At 43.1% G+C, this 14,255-nt stretch overlaps 1 pseudogene across 1 annotated transcript in view; it reads left to right on the top strand.

The window, feature by feature from the left end:
• The window catches only part of LOC308334511 (cadherin-22-like), a 94,438-nt pseudogene extending 92,632 nt beyond the window's left edge, over nucleotides 1-1,806 (top strand). Inside the window, exon 10 of the transcript in view lies at nucleotides 1,247-1,806. The product of the transcript in view is annotated as a cadherin-22-like (transcript). The remainder of the gene's footprint in view (nucleotides 1-1,246) is intronic.
• Nucleotides 1,807-14,255: the final 12,449 nt, after the last annotated feature.

Raw genomic sequence — 14,255 nt, 5'->3', positions numbered from 1 at the left:
CCATAATTCATAAAGATGTGTGGTGGTGTGTTTTCGTTATCATGATGGGAAGTGGTGGTGGTTGTTTGTTGTCATCATGAGCCACATCTATAGTTGAAGTTCCCAAGGGAATCAGAGCATCCCTCAGGAGGAATTTTGCGTGTGTGTGTGCGTGTGGGTGTGCGCGTGCGTGTGTGTGCGCACGTGCGGTAGGGATTTATGGACTTGAGCGTCTGAGTGAATTGAGATCTGCTTAATCACATATGTAGGCAGTGATTTATATAACTAAGATGCATACAGCCTTTGTTTTCCTCATCTCATTGAGTCATTAGTCCATTATAAGGGATCCATCCAAACTTTCTTATTTTTTTAATCCAGATTTATACCTAAACTTCATTGATTTATTTAGATGCGTGCAGCCTTTGTGTTCCTCTCGTCTCATTAGTCTATTAAGGGATCCATCTATATTTTTTTCTTTTTTTTATCCAGACTTTATTGACCTCGCCATTGTTCTATCCATATGTACAGTAGTTGGGGTCCTCTGTTTCTCGGCAGTGATGTACAGTAAACTTTAACTCTGTGGCGCTTTGGACTCACTTGACATCCACACTTGAAAGATTGACATCCCTTAAGCCTCTGAAATCATATTTCTGGGCAAAGCAATTAGGATTGTGGAAAATCAATTCTCATGCAAATTAAAGTTAAAATATAATTTGAGAAAGCTTATTGTCTTTATAGGGAGGATCAAAGTTACGGAAATTAGAACGTGTGTGATTTTAGCCTCCATGAAGTTCATTTTCATACTTGCAAATTTGCACATTCCCAGTGCTTGACAGAAACCTTATTGAAGGACCTGACTTTGCATTTTAATCCCAGGGGTTCAGTTGGTTATGTCTTTATATTTACTTTGATGAAGTGCACTTCCTCTTTTACCATCGACCTCTTCAAACCTTTCGCCTGACAGCTCGTATTCCGTATTATAAATATATGTATTATGCAGTCCCTGAACCTCATTCAAGTCACATGATTTCACTTAATGACAGTTTTCAACATCCTATGATTTGCGCCATTTACCTCAACCCAGTTCTATATTGGGGGCCTCATTTAACAACGTGTGTAATGCTGAACAAAAACAGTAAACAGTAAACATCGACTGTCCATATGATTTAATATCACAATACCCACCAGATGATAATCTTTAGTTTTATGTCTCTCTCACGGCCACTTCTCTCTACCTCTCTCTACCCTTTCCCTCTTTCTATCAAAGTCCTGGTCTTGCTGATCGTGAGCCTCAAGCGGCACAGGAAGGGCCATCGGATGTCCGAGGACGAGGAGGACATGCGCGACGACGTCATCAAGTACAACGACGAGGGCGGAGGCGAGCAGGACACGCAGGCGTACGACATGAGCGCCCTGAGGAACCTCTACGACTTCCCCGAGGCCAAGAGCTGCTCCTCCGACTCTGGGCCGGCGGACCTACACTCGCTGCCCCAGTGGGTCCAGACGGCCAGCCGGACGGGGGCGGGAGGGGGCGGCGCAAAAGGAGGCGGGGCAGCGGCGGCGGCGGACTTCACTGTCTTTTAAGGCTACCTACGCAAGCAGGTGGAGCAGGCGGACGCAGACCTGTCGGTCCCGCCGTACGACTCTTTCCAGACGTACGCCTTCGAGGGCAACAGCTCGCCGGCGCTCTCGCTCAGCTCCATCCACACGCTGTCCACCACCTCGGAGCAGGATTTCTCCTACCTCGGCGACTGGGGGCCGCGCTTCAAGCAGCTGGCGGGCTACTACGCTCCCCCGGGGAACACAGAGGAGGAGGAGGGGTCCTAGCACTGAGCTAGGTTTGCACCCGAGACCTGAAAACTCTCCGCTGTGCTCTTCTGCCTGTAAGGTTACTTCTTATATCCGCCTCCTCCTCTGACCCTCGAGCGTTCCACTGAAGGCCTATTCATACTCCAGTTTTAGGTGATGAGGTGACCACAGTTTCTGTGGTCACCTCATATCGAATAGTTGATAAAAAAAGAAAAGTACACAATCACAGAGAGCCAACTCACTATGCCGAATATAAGACCACCCCCATTTTTCATGACTCACTTTGTGGAAAAAGAACATTTATTGTCAAACTGTCTAGTCCCCGATTATAATACAACCCCGTTTTTCTTGAATATTTCCATTGGAAATCTTATATTCAGGCCAATTTAGTGTATAGGGCCCCTAGAAAGGCCTAAAGTGCCTGGAAGGTTAGTCAACCTAACAGACAATAATTAGCTGAAGAGTATACACAATGCATGTTTACAAAATACACTCTAGAAATATGAATAGACCATAGATAAATAGAAAGACATTTAATATCAATGAATTATAACTGTGATTCATAATACATTGTAAAGTATTATAGTTTGTTTGACCCGCGGCCTCTTCAGGTCAGTTACCTGGATGGATTTACACAAACGTTTTCTCCTTATGCTTACATGTTCGTCACATTTCTTTATGGAATTGCTTAGGGCTGCGACTATTGATTATAATATAAATATTTGGTTTTGAAAACATGAAGAAAAACTGAGTCAGTGCAGAAATAATGGAGATTTATTTATTTAGTTTTAATAAATTAGTCTGATTAACCACTTATGACAACAACTGTTCTATAATGGTGTCATGCAAAAATATACTGCTACTATTTTCGCTAGCCTATTTAAACATACATTTTCACCTATAATGACATGTTCAAATATTTTTGTATAATTAATTTAATTGCAGTTAAATTATCTGTTGCGCCTCTAGAATAATTGATAGATATAAATGACAAATACATGTAATAAATTTGGTCATTTAGTACCGCCCTATTCTTTCTCCCAACAGTTTGTATGCTGGCAGAACTGGAAGAGGCTGCTCTACGGGTCCCTGGTCTGTCTTCCGTGTGTCATGATGACCTTCCTGTTGGCCACGGTGGCACAGCGTGACCCTGAAGAGCTGAATGGCCGGGTCCAGCTTATCTTCTCTGAGGAGAGCAGAGACAAGCTGGTGACAATACAGGTGAGACCCTACAGTGTGTCTAATGGAGAGCAGAGACAAGCTGGTGACAATACAGGTGGGGCGATAAAAGTAGCATGTCCGGAGAGGCTTAAGGCTCATTCATAGTCTGGATTTCCGGTGAATAACGTTGAGTGGTGGTGAGTAAAAACAGAGAGAAGGGCTGGGGCGGTGGCGGTGGTTTGCTCTTCACTGCAGCTCGTGACGTCATGTTGTAGTTCGGTGGTCACCTAACCACCGAAAATCCAGACTATGAATGAGCCTTCAGAGACACCTGCTAGTTGCTATAAGGATGCATGAGGTCATCAACACTGTTTCATTCAAATCCTGGCCGAGTAATTTTCTTTCCTAAAGAAAGATACAGATAAGCTGTGTAATAAATGTTAACACAGCTTATGCATGGTAGTAGCACCACTGTTGACGTGACAATATATAGTATAATTTTCTGTTGAAAAAGGAAAATGTCAACGTGAGTACAAGCTGCTATAGAGTAACACAACACTTTGAGGCCTTACTGCTATGTGCTAGAAGGCGAGAGGGAGGGGTGTTTGTGTGTGTGTGTGCGTGCGCGCGTGTTAATGTAGTTTATGAAACCGTGCGTGTTAATGTAGTTTATGAAACAATTTTCTTAGATTTCTTTTTTATCCAGCAGGTTTGTTCGTGCTGCAAAACAGCAATGCAGTGTGTTTCCAACGAAGAAGAAACGGAAGAAGTAAAATAAACTAAAAAAACTAAAAACATTTCAAGTGACAGTTTACCATCACCGTCTCCCTCATGTCTGCAGAGACAGAAACTGAGGCCAGACTGCCTTCACCTGTACCTACACCAGTAGGACCTATAGCGATGACAACCAAAATGTCTCCCACATGTCTATCAGTTGTCTGACACCAAAACAGGCCCGAAAATCCACCTTTCAGCAGCCAAAGGGAGAAACCATTGCTCCTCCCTTAGTCAAGTGACTATACCCCCCACATTTTTATTGCTCCCTCCTCCCCCTCGTCTGTACAAACTTTTAATTTTATTATTATTACTTGTTATGATTGTTATGAATTTAGTTGTTATTTTTCATGTCATGAAAAAGAAAAATGAATACCCAGGACCTGGATGGTTGTTGACTGCAAGGAGTTTCCCCCTGATATTTTCATTCATTCATTCATTCAAGTTTTTTTTATTCCCAAACATACACAGAGTAATTAAACTCATTTGCATTTGAGTAATACAATTTGGTGTATATAAAACAACACCACAATACATCAGAGGATTAGGACAAAGAAGAAAATGACAAATTTAAAACAATCTAAAAAAATGTGCATCTGAAGTGTTTGACTGTACTCTGTACCTTTACATTTCTGCCAATAAAGTATTCAATCAATGAAAACAGAGACAGTTACTGAAGCGACTTCTGATATTGTTCTTTCCCCAGAAGTTTTCAAATGTATATTTTTGTTTTGTTGCAAATAGCAGATCTGCAGAAGTGAAAGCTAATTTCGACAACAAACAGTGATTTTCGTAGCATTTGTCAATTGTCAGACACAACCATATTGTACATTTACACCTATGTATTAGCAATGAAACAATATTGTAACTGCATCTAAAATGTATTTGTATAAACAGGACTGGTACACTGATGGAAAGCTTTCACCTGCTGGGGTGGTTGAGGCCCTGCCATGCTTTGTGCGGATGCTTGCAGCTGCAAGATGGAGAGTGCCTCTGGAGAACTGGCAGAGTTCTCCAGCAACAAGCCTATAGTGGCATGACTCTATACCGGGGGACATGTTTGTCTCCTCCTGGACTTTGTGTTTGATGGTATAGTCTGGTGGATTTGTAATGGCCCGGAGGAATTATCCTGAACTCCTGCCTGTTCGCACCAGGCCAGCAGAACTGTGGATTATCACCCCAGAGCAGAGCGGAGCGGAGGAGGAGGAGGCCTGAGGACTGGATTGCTGACTCCCCAGGGGCTCCTCTCAGTGGGGAGATCAGTGGAGGCTTTGTAGAATGCCAGCAGGGGATCATTTGCTTCCTTGGGGACTTGTGTGTGTAGTACATGATGTGCTGCAGTGCAGTGCACAGCAGGTGTGTGTGTCTCCGTGTGAGTGTTTGTTCATGGGAGTGAATTCGGTGGTGGGAATTCGGTAGGGTTGCATAATCAGCATGATTGTGTACATTTCTGCAAACTGGATTTGCGTGCGTGAGTGTGTGTGTGTGTGTGTGCGTGCGTGTGTGCGTGCGTGTGTGTGTGTGCGTGCGTGTGTGCGTGCGTGTGTGTGTGTGCGTGCGTGTGTGCGTGCGTGCATGCATGACTCATGTGTGCATGCGTGCCAGCACGCATGCTCTGATGCATGCATCGACCAGCAAATCAGCAACAGTGACATCCTCAACTAAATGAAATACAGGAATTAATTTCCCCCCCAGATATCATTCATTCATTCATTCATTCATTCATTGACTGCAAGGTCCAGGCCCAAACAGGATTACGTTTATTAGGGCATGCCCTGACCTAACCTTTACCAATAGATCTGCTAGTGAACCCTTTATCACAGGGTGGGGAATACTGTACGTGCTGAACAGTGACCTAAACTAATGCTGCAATGGAGAGTATGCACAATGCGGACGCATCACCTTTACACGGGGATACGCCCTCCTCATCTGGATTGGTAAAACATTGAGCGTGGAGCATTGGCGTTTGGAAGCGGTCCTGCGTTCTGCGTAGCCTACCACCTGTTTCTAAATTCCACAATTATCCAACTATAGGCACAAACCTCTCCATCCCGGAACAGAGAGAGCTATTTCGTTTTAATAGTTTGTACACTATTAAAATGAAATCGCTCTCTGTTCCGGGGGGACAGGGGGGGTCAGAGCAGCTCACAATTCATTTTCAATGGGAGTCCATGGGTTTCACATCAGACACACGTGGCGCTCTGTGACACACGTCATACAAACAGGGCATGTGGTGCTTGTAATCACTTCTGGCGTCATGGCAACCTGAGAGAACATTTTGAAAGAGGAGGCCTTGGTGATGATGCAGCTCTTGACCTTTTCTAGTTTCTCTGGGAAGAATGAATCAACGAATGCTGCATGGCACGGCGACATGATGGGGAGAAATACTGCCAGCCTCTGTAACAGCTAGCGCTGCCACAGGGCCGCAAGATAGCATTTGTCAAGATTAGTTTTTGTTAGTTTGTTCAATTGCATTAAATCTCATGTCTGAATAACTTGTCTGTGTTGTCCCGGAATAACTAACTCAATTGAGAATAATAGGAAAGCTATTTCTCCTTGTGAGCTGAATTAATCCTTGTTATGGAGCCGTTGTTGGATGTTAAATCGTGTACTTTGCAAATGTGACAATATGGTAGACATGGACTAATCCCGTATACCCCGGATAATAAGAATGTGGATATGTTTTCAAACTTTGAAATTAATAATATTGCGTTGGAGAATCAACCTTTCAGCGCCATTGCCGTAGATTAAAGTCAATTGAAGCCTAATTTTGATACTGACGCTTAACGCCATTGCCGTTGATTAATGGCAATTGCGCTTTTATAGTGCATTCGATCGATCGAGCCATAATGCTACTTACGTTAGCCGGTTAGCTAGCTATGTTAGCACAACACTGGATCGTCCATCTTAGATCGTCGTCGCCATAATAATACATTCTATCCGTTTCTTTCAATCGCCTGTATCTCCTATTCCTTGTCCCAGATGGCATTTTGGTCAAAACAGCGTTTCTTTGACGGCACAGAGCCGGCGATGAGGGGCCCCCAACTGCACTGGCATGGACCCATATTGTAAACATAATATATTTGCATATTTCATGTCGAGGTGTTATGATAACTGTCACCGGGCCTACCAGGTTTCTTGGAAAGGTTTGCTATCATCCGCCCGCACCCTCCAAACTGGGGTCCCACAGGGATCTGTACTTGGTCCCCTCTTCTCACTGTACACTAAATCCCTTGGCACATCATCTCTGCTCACAATATATCCTATCACTGCTATGCCGATGACACACAACTGTTTCTATCCTTCCCCCCCTCTGCCACCCAGGTGGAAGACCGCATCACTGCATGCCTGGCTGACATTTCACAGTGGATGTCTTCCAACCACCTCAAACTGAACCCAGACAAGATTGAGCTTCTGTTCTTCCCAGCTAAGTCCTGCCCTATGCGGGAGCTAACTATCTTCGTAGACAACGCCCTGGTAAAGTCTGTCCCGACAGTCAGGAAACTTGGTGTTGTCCTGGACAGTCAGCTCTCGTTCAAAACACACATCACAGCTGTCACTCGATCCTGTAGGTTTACCGTCTATATAACATATGACGAATTAGACCGTTCCTCACCCAGGAGTCAGCCCAGCTCCTAATCCAGACAACAGTCTTGTCAAAACTTGACTATTGTAACTCCCTCCTTACTGGCCTACCGGCATGTGCACTTATGCCCCTCCAACTGATCCAAAATGCCGCAGCTCTTCACATGTCTCCCCCCTTCTCCGCTCACTCCATTGGCTCCCGGTCGCTGCCCGCACAGAATACAAAAATCTGATAATGGCATTAAAAGCAACCAAAGGCATGGCTCCCCCATATCTCACATCGTACCCTACAAACCCTCCTGCGCACTCAGATCAGCCAACACAGGGAAGCTGGAGGTACCTTCACTAAAAACGCCGGGACAACGCTCCACATGTCCCAAACTCTTCTCCCTTCTGGCTCCAAAACTATGCTATGCACTTCCCATCGCAGTCAGAACTGCAGCCTCACTCCCAATCTTCCACCGTAGTCTGAAAAACCACCTCTTCAGACTCCACCATGGCCCATAGCACTTGCCCTAGGTAGCACTTTATGTAGACTTAGATAGTATTTTAGACAGACTTATAGCTCGTTACGTAGACAGCACTATAATTGCATTTTATGTAGTCATAGCACTTTATAGTACACATGTATATTGTATAATATATAATATAGTATAGTATGTATAGTTGACATAGATACTCCACTGTTACGTTCTTAGTTTATACATGATTCATGATAACTAGTATCCTTTGACACTAGTAACACTCAGCTGGTGTTTGAACCTATAGTGAGGAGTTTTATATCCCATTGTAAATACTGGGATCAATTCACAGGTGTATAATTCATTCGTTTTTTATCAAAGCATCACACATTTCATAAATATTTTTGTTATTATGTTTCTAATTTCAATCATCTAAGCTAAACACAGAGGAAGACAGCGGAAGGCATCACATAAAGCCAGACAAAATAATTGGATCTGGAAAGCTCCACGAAAAGTCACATATATAGTTCAGTTTGATACACTTAAGATGGATTGTGCTTTCTCAGTCACCATCAACAAAGGTCAGAACGGCAAGACAATGAATGAGTTGGCGTCTAACTCAATCATTCAATCAATCGATCAATCAATCAGAGATGCTATTCAATACTCAATACTTGCATACTGCAATCACCCTAAAACATCTAAATGCAGCTTAGGCTATAGCTCTGAAGTTCGGGAGCAGGACCACACCTCCATACCAGCTACGCCCACGGTACCACACCTCCATACCAGTTGCCTACATCCACCTCCTATCAAGCCACCTCCAATCAGGTCACCTCCACCCATCTATAAAGGCCCATCTAACCCACGGTTCTCCAATGACCAGCTGGATGACCAGATGACGTGGGTGGGTTCTGTACATTATTCGTTTTGTTAATCGTTTCATGCATATAATTAATTAATACATTTCGTTAAACTTATTAACATTATCTGGTGGTGTGGTCAATACACATGTGTCATGCGCACAGTGCCACACACACAGTACCCCCCCTCAAAAGGCCACGTCATTTTTAGTCTGAGCTCGCCATGGTGTGGCACACACACACATACACACACACACACATGCACACACACACACACACACACACACACACACACACACACACAATTGCTGTGCTTCATCAGCAAAAGAGATAGGCTTCTCAAGAGAAACTGTCGGCAACAATCTGCGGAGGACTTCTGCAAATCCCCACCACTTCTCAATCAGGAGAGCGTCCACAATAAAAAATATAGTCACGTCTAAATGTATGACTAACAAGACCACATGGCTCACAACAACAGTATAGGCCCATACTGTATATGTGTGAAATGTACAGAGTCGTTCAATCATCCCCACACTGGGAAGAAGATTCATATTTCTGAATTAATTAATTTAATGTCAACTCATATGATTTACATATTACTGTGTCCCTGTGGTCTTGTATACTGCATGTATACATGCCCTTTAAACAACGAATACTGAGGCACAAAACTGCTATGCAGACAGGAAAAAATGGATTATGCAAAATAGTATGCTGAAGCAAATCATTGTTCACCTCTTCGTTACAACTCCATGTGATATTCTGAAGAAATTGGCTCACAGACAAATGTTTGTATAGTACACTGAATAATCTCTGTGCTTTAATATAACCACTTAAACCCTGTACTTCTTTGAGCGAGTCCCCGGGTTGGTCTATCCTGGGCCACCACCTACAGTACTTAATTCCCGCTTCACAGAATAGGTAACCGGGATACTCGCCTTAAAACACGCTCACCCTTATTTTTTTCTGAGAATAAGGTTAGGAATAAGGTTAGGTTTAACCATTTAGGGCAGTAGTTTACTGAGGTTACGATTAGGAATACCAGGCAGAGTGTTCTGGTATTCACAGACTCCTTGCCAAGAATAGCAGATCTACATGGAAATGGTTGAAATGGTTAGTTACGGCACGCTACAGAAACGGTAGGGAACCATTGGCTCCCAAGGCTCCTTTACGTGATGCATTGTGACATGTTGTGAGATCATCATTATAGCGTCTCTTTTCTTTCCTAGAATAGAGCGTCGCAGTCCCGCCCCCTTTCATGACGATGCCAGGCCCAGGAAATAAATCTGAATGCATTTTTCCCATAGACATTTCAAAAAGTATTTATTTAAAGACCTTTTAAGCGTCGTACGAAGACAACTCGAGTCGTGACAAATCATGACAACAAACACAATATTTTAGACCAAACAAATAATTACAAAGAAGAAAAACAACCAAAGAAGTGTTGTAACCTGCTGTTTTTTTCTACTTTCTAATTCTTTGTTTGGCCCAAAACATTGTGTTTATTGTCATGATTTGTCACGACAAGAGTTGCCTTTGTCTGCAGTGTAAACGTCTTCAAATAAATACTTTCTGAAAAGTCTATGGGGAAAATGAACGGGGATTTATTTTCCGGGTCTCTCGTGGGGGCGGGACTGCGACGCTCAATAGGGACGCTAAGGTTCAAGTGGTGTGAGAGGCTCTGAAACATCTAAAGAGTTTTTTCTGTTGAGACAAAATGAATAAATGTGAATATTTTGTCTCCCTTGACTTTGAGGTTTTGGATGAAAGAAATTGTCAGCACCTCTCTCTCTCTCTCGCTCGTGCAGAATCAGTCTTCCATCTACATCGCCATCATTTATTATTTTTATTTGTATTTTATTTCCACCAGCTGTTGCTTGGCTTCCACAGCATATTCACTCAACTTGTATTTTTTGCTAAAAAAGAGAACACATTCGGTGGACATTATTCCAAGGTGTCCCCACGCCCACCCACTGTCCATCCACATGGCCTGTACTATATCCAAAAATAAGTGCATGTGGCTTATGGCATATATGACTACTATAACTCAATGTGTCAGAATACTACAATAGCGCCTGGACGGTTAAACAGACATTTAATGCCAGCTAGCATGAGGGGCAGCATGATATGCTGTAATGTTTCCTTCTCTATCTTGTGTATATATCAGTCCCCTCCACGCCCGTCCACAAGCCACTGCTGGAGGATCAAGGGACACGTGGGGCTCTGGCAGCTGATACAGAGTGGCAACTCTGAACTCAGTGGAGGCTGCGAAGGAGGACGGGAAAGGAAAGATTTGTGATGCACAGTGGCATTATTTTACAATTGTTGAAAAATGTATTATGCTCTCAGAGTATTGTGCTCTCAGAATAAGTTTTATTAAATATTAACAATGCATGAATAGAAGTTTGAAATATTTAAATGATGACCCATGTAGGTTGTAAATGAATGGCCTTGATCGTGTTACAAACCTCGTGTCACACAAAAGTAGCAATAATAGCTGATCTACAAGATCATAATTCGTCAAAAAAGGCCCCACAGGGCCTGTGCAAAAGGGGAAGCAGAGAGAAAGAGAGACCTAAGCCAAGTTGTAAACAGTACTATGTAATGGTGCCCCTTCTCCTCTTCTATGGAGGCCAATTAAACTTGGACCTCTCTTAAATTATTCACAGGACCAGCAAGGAGCCACAGGCTACTTCATCAGTCAACCAACCGTCACATACTAGATTAGCCTGTTGTATTTAAATACATCTGGCTGGGCAGTGGATCTTCATCAGTCAACCATCTTAAGTTGTTTGATTACGGGGATGATTGCTTCATTGCGATTAATCCTCCATAATATTGGCGTCTTACTGGTGGTCTTATTCTCAAGTGTTCATGTAGATGAACTATTTCCCTATAAAGCAGCTCTGGTTCAGCCTCTCCTGAAAAAGCCATCACTGGACCCCTCAATTTTAAATAATGTTAGACCAATTGCAAAGCTCTCTTTTTGTGTAGATACAAAAAAAATATCTACACAACTTATGTCTTTTATGAATTCTAACAGCCCGGGTTACGTGCGTGTCACAGCACAGAAACCACACTAGTAAAAGTCACCAATGACCTTCTGCTCGCTGCCGACTCTGGTAATTGTTCTGTGTTGCTCCTTCTTGACCTTAGCTCAGCGTTTGACACAGTCGACCACTCAATTTTAATTCAGCGGTTAGAAAAATGCGTTGGGATTAGGGATCGGTCACTCGACTGGTTCCGCTCCTACCTCATGAATAGGAGTTTTTCGGTAGTCATTGGGAAGGCCTCATCCTCACAGGCCCCCCTGTGCTCTGGTGTCCCCCAGGGCTCAACTTTGGGCCCGCTACTGTTCTCTATCTAGATGCTTCCTCTAGGCCACATAATTCGCAGACTCAATTTCCATTGTTATGCAGATGACACACAGTTAGAAATATTTCTAAAATTAAGTCATTTTTATCAATTACAGACCTTGAAAAAGTCATTCGACAAAGAGTAATGGTGACTTATATGTCATCATTAGCAACCCTGCAGGGGATGAGTTCAGATCCCTGGCGGAGCTGAAAACACACTTGGAGATCGTCGAAGACAACACCTTGGACGACACCTTGGACAACTTTGACTTCACTTCAACCTTCACTTCAACCTCCCCTGGTGAAAAGGATACAGGCTCCCATGAGGGGTCCCACGATGACGCAAGTTCCTCCACCAGTGGAGCATATGGCCAGAGAGATGCATTTTCATTTGATTGTTGTTGGTTATCCTTTGACACTGTAAAGCACTTTGTAAACATTGTTTTCGAAAAGCGCTTTATAAATAAAGTTTATTATTATTATATCTTATATTTGGGTATATCATTATAGGCAGAGATCAAAAATGTTTAAAAATTAAAAACGGGGGGGGGGGGGGGAGAAGCTGATCTTCAAGCTTAAAGCATCACAATGGGATCTTGAAAATCGTTGAATAGAGTTTAAGTGGTTAATATAAGTACTCATATGTATGTTAATATGTAGGCCTACGCAATTTAAGAAAAGGTGGAACGAGATAGAGAACTCCCAACTCTCCTTCCTGGAAGGTGATTTCAGAAGAGTATCTTCATGTTACTTCTCTTCTGTCCTCTTCTGACCTCTCCATCTCCTCTCACTACTCACAGTTTGGAGTTGGTATTTGAGGAGGCCTGCCTCTAGGTCTTCTCAACCCCCCCACCATCAAGTTTTCCTCTCGCTGAAGCTTTCGTCACTTTGATAAGAACATTGATGATATCAAAACTCTTACATTTCTCCTAGTCAGCTCGCCCCAATGTAATAAATGAACCCGCACCTACTGTAGCTATCCCCAACATATCATGCATGACTTCGTTTCCGACCGTACCAACCACTGTCCTAACAAGACCCCATCCGCTATACTTGATATGATCTTCCACACCATTAGCCCTGGTATACTCCCATTCATTACCAGCATCATCAACATTCCTCAGGCAGTGTCCTGCCTTCCCAGTATCCTAAGTTGTCTTTGAACTCTATTTATTTGATCTGAATTTACCCTGTCGTTTGTTGACTATGATTCATGCCACTTACTCCAATATTGCGCGCGCTCTTGATAAGAGTGTATGCTAAATGCTTGACTTGTAATTGTAATTGGTGGCTAATCAGTCGAGAACCAAACGCTCTTTTGATGAACAAATGCAGTGAACCTATACTTATTTTTCTGTCAATGGCAATTCTGTTAGTGTGCTTGCCAGAGTCAACCAGACTGTTTTTGTACCATAATATTACCCAACAGACCACCGCTCCGACGTTGCTGTACTGTGAATGATAAACTGGTCTCCAGCTGCCACTGCCTCGGTCTTGTTAGAAGCCATACTGTCTGCAGGTCTATAATGACTTGTACTGCTGGCATGGGAAAACAGCTATTCATTAGCCTAGAAAACATTTCCTAAACATATACCTATGGAGTGCGATATGAACTTATATTCTTGTTTGTTGTGTTATTTCGTGTTTGGTTTTTTTCTCACATATTTCCGTTTGTGTCTCCTTTATCCTTGAAAAGTCATTGTCAAGCCAACAGTCCTTGGAACAAACACTATTTCTGAACGATTGTCAACTTTGTCATATAGATGGTTCAGGAATATAAAAGAAGACATATCTCACAGCACAGGTCGTTTTGTCCGATGTGCACAGTATGTGGTTTTATTGAGGCATCTAAGCAGCAGCAGGTATCGTTTCAGGCTCGGTAGAATCACGAGATTTGGTTGTAGAAGTGTACACATCAAAAAGCAACACAGGAGAAAACAATGTGTGATATCTTCTTTTATTCTCCTGGAACGAGTAAAAAGCCTCATTTGTCCCCTTTAATAATTCCAATTGGTATTATATAATTTTATATCATTATTATTGTTGATTAGTCACACCACTGGTGCACGCATGCGCACACCACTGGTGCACGCATGCGCACACCACTGGTGCACGCATGCGCACACCACTGGTGCTCATTGACACAGGTAGGTACACAGGTGCACAGGTACACGGACATTGCTGGTTGTAGGAGTGGTTGCACCACTCAAAAAGTGTGGGCACCCCTGGACTATAGATGATTAGATATATATATATAACCTTCATTCCGT

This window comes from Protomyctophum bolini, assembly GCF_963924005.1.
Source record: "Protomyctophum bolini genome assembly, chromosome: 2".
NCBI lineage: Eukaryota > Metazoa > Chordata > Actinopteri > Myctophiformes > Myctophidae > Protomyctophum > Protomyctophum bolini.
Note: the sequence above shows the minus strand (reverse complement) of the source record. Positions and strands in the feature narration are given on the sequence as shown.